At 40.7% G+C, this 6,683-nt stretch overlaps 1 long non-coding RNA gene across 2 annotated transcripts in view; it reads right to left on the reverse strand.

Annotated features, from left to right (window-relative positions):
- LOC142059791 (uncharacterized) overlaps positions 1 to 4,524 on the reverse strand; it is a 95,328-nt gene extending 90,804 nt beyond the window's left edge. Inside the window, exons 1-2 of one of the 2 annotated variants that reach the window (XR_012661516.1) lie at positions 4,464 to 4,511; positions 4,209 to 4,301 (exon numbers count right to left, since the gene is read on the reverse strand). This is a non-coding gene — a long non-coding RNA (uncharacterized LOC142059791). Of the gene's footprint in view, positions 1 to 4,208; positions 4,302 to 4,463 lie in introns of both variants that reach the window. The other variant, XR_012661515.1, reaches the window with a different exon arrangement.
- Positions 4,525 to 6,683: the final 2,159 nt, after the last annotated feature.

Below are 6,683 nucleotides of genomic sequence, written 5' to 3' on the forward strand. Positions count from 1 at the left end.
TTTGTGTCAGTTAATGTTGAACAGGCTGAAGTTATTTATTTTTTAGGATGAATAAGCAGTTAGCCTCTAAGAGGTGGAATGGGTGTGGGAAGAGATAATTTTGTGACCCAGATTTTTAGAGATTTTTTTAGAGGAACTGGGAACCTTACACGATAAATATTTATTTTACTTTTAGTTTATATTTTTAATGTAGCTGCAGTGGAATTTACTGTTTGATTGTAAGGAGATACCCATGTTAGGATGCTGTTTGCCAGACCTTGCCAGAGAACTCGCTCAGCAGGTTTCCTGTCCAGTTGGCATGGTTTCAAGTGTCACAAGTGCCAGGAAGCATGTTAGCTCAGACTAAGTTTGTAAGAAATACAAATCACTATAAAGCCTTCTATTTTCTGACATGAGTAAATGCAAAAGTTCCATTTAGTCCACAGTTTGTAGCTTCAGTCATTGAGTGGGAAGGCAACAGCTCTGAGCTGCACAGTTCTCAGTGGGGCATAGATAGATAGAGAAAAGTTGCCTTTGACATCTAGCTTTGAGTACTTGCCTGATAGGGTTGTGGGTAAGAGCTGCCATCACCATGGTGGTGACTATTGATGCTGCTCTTCACTATCCTGAAGGAAGGACTAGATTAATAATTTCTTCACCTCAATATTACTGTGGGGCAGGGTCATTAATATGGAAAAACTTGGTTTAGCTATACCATCATCCTTCCTACTCATTCATTCAGCACCCTGGTAAAGGTATATGTAGGCTATGTTTATCCTAGCATGGCACTAGCAGAAACTGGAGATGTTATGAATGCAGATGAAGTATGAGATGCACAAAGTATGATAATGTTAGCTTACAAAAACTAAGGCATAACCTACGGTATACATGGGTATAAACAACTAATTTATTTTTCAATTTGGGCTACACAGAATTTACTACTTTTTATTGTCCTGGCTGGTACAACACTCGGGTAAATTTTCTTCCTTTTGAGTTTTCATTAGCCCATAGCAATGATGAAGTCATGCCAAACAATAAACAGTGCCATTCCCAATTACTTTTCAGGGTTTTTTTACACTGACATAAAGTGTGAAGGTAGTTTTAGTATTAATTTTTGTTCACGCTTAGTGATCTTGGCCAGCCAAAGCCTTATGTCCCATTTAATTCTAAGTCAAGGACTGGGCTCAGTCATGCCTGCGAAAACATGTCAGTTTTCCAACCATTCATCTTCACGGCCAAGGAATAGCAAAAATGTCTGCAGCTGAATGCTGCTTCTCCCCCAGATTGCTTTTGTCTCTTGTTTTACAAAACTATCCTTATGCAACGCACTTAGGCTGTGACGTAGTGATAGCTCCAGTGAGGCTTTCTTGGTTCTAAGTCATTATTGCCTATTATATTCTTCCTGCCTCAAGTGCTGTTCTAACTATATAAAGAGAACTGGCTTTTCATAAAAATAGACATACAAATCACAGCATGCATAAACTTTCATAAGGAAAAAAACAAGCTTTTGTCACTTGCTATTAATTTCCACCGTATGCTTTCAGTATAAAGGGATTCATGGTTTTATTTTCATACAGTTAGATTCTTTTAATAGTTATAGTTCTGTTTTTCCCATCCATAGTGATAGATATGAAATGGTCATGCTCAAATGCCAAAATAGTCATTGCTGTTTTATAGTTGTTGCAGGCTTTGTCCTTTGAATGATATTTTAGTTTTCTTAAAAGTTCAAGGAATGCTTTAGGTAGTAGTCTTTATTAAAGAAAAGGAATAAATAGAAAATTTAAATGGTCATTAAATGCCAGCAGAAGAATAGGCATCTCTGAACAGCATATTATTTCAGCTGCAGTGTAGAAGTGCATTCTTTCCAGCTGGGAAGAATGTTAATGATGCCAATTACCCACTTTATCATAATGAATGGGGAAGGCTGGAATGCAGGATTCTTCCTCTGATGATGATATGATTGAATGAGTGATGTTCAAATAACTTTCAGTGAGATACATATTTTACGTCTGATTTTTAAACAATGCAATTCATTCCCCTTCGTTCTGCCTTTCAACTGAAAGTGTTGGAAGGTCAGATAGTGTATCTGTTGTTGAGGAGAGGGAGAATCCCTAAATGATGAGTATTCACCAGGAAATACTGGCAGTAAGGATATTCTGCAGAAGCAGCATTGGTTTGTGGTATTGGCAGTAATGCCTACGGTTGGCAGCAGGACTGTGCCAGAAGTTCCCAGCAATGGAGCAGGGTGCATACTTCTCTCTCAGGTGACCAGAAGGCTCTAGGCTGGATGAATCGTTGTGGCAGTCAATGAACTCTTCAAAGGCTGCAGTGTTGGTATTGCTGAGGTAGCCTTTCAAGTGCATACCTTCTTATCTTGCTGCAGCCTATCCTTCGGTAAGGCAGAGGAATCAAACACTCGGTAGTTAGGAGGCTGCAAAGCTTAATGTCCTCCCAAGAATAAGTTAACAGATCTTGAGACTTCTAACACATAGAAAAGCTCTGCTGAATGGCACAAAAGTTTTACTTATGGAAACTGGTGAAACTCTATTGCATTAAACTATACTAACTTTAAACTTAAAGTATACCTGTGTCCCTCATGAGGTTGTAGACTAGTTTGTAGTCTCCTGCCTGCTGAGAGGGAAGTGAAAACCCTCTGCAGAAAGTGTCAGGGGGTTGGGGAAAGGCAACGAAAGGAGAAATTGGTTTTTCATGTGGGATGAGCAGTTTGAGAGAAGCTTGAACACAAATAGAAGGAGGAAGCAGCGTATTTGTCACTGCTATCGTGGTGGTTATGCACAAAACACTGCGTTGCAAATTTAGGAAGAGTATGTTACTGTGGGCTGCACTGGTCAAATTAAAAACAGAAACCATAGAGATGTAATGTAAAACTTGTGCTTGATTAAGCATTGTCTCTTATTCCCCAGCCTGCTTACTGCCAGGACAGTGTGTTATAAATTGAGTGCTTGAAAACACCCATACGTTGTTCCTTTGCTGAAAACCTCCCTGACAAATTCTTCCCAAGTGAGAGTTCACTAGCAAATTCTAGTAATGCTCTGGGTAGTTGTGTGCCGTGTAAACTTGTCTCTTAACCCCTGAACTGCTGTTTCTAATTTCAGCTGAACATGTGTGACAGACCAGGGCTGTGGCTTGTGAAACCAGCTGTTCTGTGCTAACACTGCAGCTGTGCTAGGCCACCAGGCACTGTGTCTCATTCCTTTTGACAAAGAAAATATTTATTAATGTACTCTAGTCTTGATGTCAGTGTTCATGATGGAGACACGGTACTACTTGTGTAAGCTTTTCTTTCTTGCATTCCTGTGTTTGTTAGAAACGTATAGCACAACTCAGACAAATGGTTCAGTAAAAAAATGTTTGACTTTATAGCCAGAATCCTGCTGGCTATTGTTTATGTCTAGCTGCAGCTGAAACTTATCTCTTCAGAAAAAAAAAAAAAGACAGAAGTGTTGCTTTTTTGTCCAGAGCTGGTCAAATGACTCCAGTTTCACAATATCTTTTTCCAGATAGAAGTTTCTATTATTGGCACAGCTTTGCTGACAGAGACACTTGTCTAGGGTAGGAAATGACTTAAAATAATGGCTGAACTTTCTGTTTAAAATCTAGCAGAATCCCATGCTTGTTATTTAGATTTAATAACAAGAGGTATTAAGTTGTATTTGTGCATCGTAACACAATTAATTTCTACAATTATTTAGATTTCCTTCTATTCTAGTTATCTGTAGCTTTGCCTCTTTCTAGGCAAAGAAAAGAGGAGAATTGAATTTTTTTCAGCCTTTTTTTTAATTTATTTCTCTTGGCATTTGGTGAATTGAATTTAATAAGTAGCTGTATTCTTCTGCAGATCAACTTCTTTCAGCTCATGACTCAGCTGTATTTCCAAAGACTGCATCTGGTGTGCATACTCCCCCGAACTCCCGGAGTGAAGAATATTTATAAAGAGAGATCATTTTTTGAAATACATTTTTAGTTCAGTCGCTTGAATTCTGAGCTTTAATTGGCATGGCCAAATTCAAGTTCATAGCATCCAAGCATACAGCAGTGACTCACTCTTAGTTAAAATTGCACATACCAAATCTGGCATGTCTAGCTGCTATTTAATATGCCAATTACCAAAGTACTATATGCTGCCTATTGCTAGTATAATAGTCATACTGCCGTAGCTGTTTAATTATGCTGCTGCTTATTTATTTTTACTGGAGAGAGATGACTACCTCTGTTGTGGTTCAGCCCCAGTCAGCAACCAAGCACCACGCAGCCACTGATTCACCCTCCCTCCCTTTCCCCGGTGGGATGGGGGAGAGAATCTGAAAAGCAAAAGTAAGAAAACTCGTGGGTTGACATAAGAACAGTTTAATAACTATGATAATAATAATAATAATAATAAATTGTAATGAAAAGGAAAACAAGAGGGAGAGGGAGAAAGGGCGCAATGAAGCCCAGGAAAAACTAGTGCTGCTACCACTCACCACGTGCTGACAGATGTCCAGCCAGTCCCTGAGTTGCAATCGCTGCCCCCCAGCCAACAACCCCCAGCTTTATATGCTGAGCATGACGTCATATGGTGTGGATCTCTTTGGCCAGTTGGGGTCAGCTGTCCCGGCTGTGCCCCCTCCCAGCTTCTGGTGCACCTGGCAGAGCATGGGAAGCTGAACAGTCCTTGACTAGTGTAAGCACTACTTAGCAACAACTAAAACATCAGTGTGTTATCAACATTATTCTCATACCAAATCCAAAACACAGCACTGTACCAGCTACTAGAAAGAAAATTAACTCTATCCCAGCTGAAACCAGGACAACTTCTTTTCCTACCCTGTGCATAGATGTATTTTTTTATGCATGGAGGCAGGTGGTGGGGCAGGCCTCTCTTCGTGGGAACCTACAAATACTTGAAGAACACTGGTGCTTTTTTACTTTATGCAAAGTCAGGTGGTTTTGTGGTTTTGTTTATGGGAAATCTTGGGGATGAAAACCGTTACAGGCTTAGGAAGAAGACTGTCATTTCGCTTCCTAGCTCTATTTTCTCTCAGCTCTTCATTTTACAGTACACACTACTTGCAGAAGAAAATAAAATACCACCAACCCAGCCTTATAGAGATCAAGTACTTTCTAATGCACATGCTGCTGGTAGTTTGATTTGTGTGCTGCATGTTTTCCTAGCTCTTCAGATGCCTGTTAAGGTCATACGAAGTAGAGAGAAAGAATAAACAACAGACAGAAAGGAAAAGGCTGTACTGAAGCTGTTTCAGCTTTCCTTCCTGTCGATGAATGAAGAATAGAAACTGAACAGAAGGGCATAATGGTGGAAGTGGAAAATAATGCTAAAAGGATTTCAGTACTAGTATAAAAAAGAGAAACAAACCATAATGAGGCTGTCATGCCATTGTGTAACTGTAGCTAATTGTGCTACATGCAAGAAAGGTATGAGGATCTAATGACCTCAGAATCCTGACTTGCATTTGGAGTAGAGAATACAGTTAAGCCATAGTGTGATATCTGCCCCTGATGCTAGCAAATCAGTTCCCTTCTGCTTCTACAACTACCTGGAAGGAGGTTGTAGCAAGGTGGGGGTCAGTTTCTTTTCCCAAGTAACAAGTGGTAGGACAAGAGGAAATGGAGTCAAGTTGTGCCGGAGGAGGTTTAGATTGGATATTAGGAAAAATTTCCTCACTGAAAGAGCTGTCAAGCACTGGACCAGGCTCCCCAGGGAAGCAGTGGAGTCACCATCCCTGGAGGTATTTGAAAGACTCGTAGATGTGGCGCTTAGGGACGTGGTTTGATGGTGGGCTTGGTAGTGCTGGGTTAGCGGTTGGACTTGATGACCTTAAAGGTCTTTTCCAACCTAAGCAATTCTGATTCTTACACATTCACCTTCTTTTCTGCAAACAACTTCTGTCTTCTGCTTTCCTTGCACTCAATCTCTGCCCTAGGTGGCTGATGATTTTCTATGGAAATGCTTAAAGCCACACTGCTTGAGCAAGTCCGGCGGAGAGCTACCAAGATGATCAGGGGACTGGAGCACCTCCCTTATGAGGAAAGACTGAGAGACCTGGGTTTGTTCAGCCTGGAGAAGAGAAGGCTGAGGGGGATCTTATAAATATCTAAAGGATGGGTGTCAGGATGATGGGACTAAGCTCTTTTCATTAGTGCCAATGACAAGGCAAGGGGCAATGGGCACAAGTTGGAACACAGGAAGTTCTACCTCAATATGAGAAAAAAATTCTTTCCTGTGCAGGTGCCAGAGCAGGGGCACAGGCTGCCCAGGGAGGCTGTGTAGTCTCCTTCCCTGGAGACATTCAAAACCCATCTGGACGCGTTCCTGTGCCCCCTGCTCTGGGTGTGCCTGCTCAAGCAGGGGGTTGAACAGGATGATCTCCAGAGGTCCCTTCCAACTCCTACCATTCTGTGATTCTGTGAAATGTGTAGCATTAACCTATGAAGTTTTCTGTTTTAAAATACAAGCCTCCCTTGAAAGTTTTCGTGATTGTAGACCAAGTGCTTTTGAAACCTTGTGCTAAATCAGTTACCTCTTTCTTTGTCCGTTTAATGGCAACTTTAAAAAAATAATATGCTGTGACATCTTTATTATCCTTTAGTGATAAGGACAGTGAACGCAATAATAATTTTAAGCTTCAGTAGGTTAATGGAGTTAGGCATGTCACCAGACATTATAAAAGCAATCAAAAGTG

Source organism: Phalacrocorax aristotelis, chromosome 7 (genome assembly GCF_949628215.1).
Source record: "Phalacrocorax aristotelis chromosome 7, bGulAri2.1, whole genome shotgun sequence".
NCBI classification, from domain to species: Eukaryota; Metazoa; Chordata; class Aves; order Suliformes; family Phalacrocoracidae; genus Phalacrocorax; species Phalacrocorax aristotelis.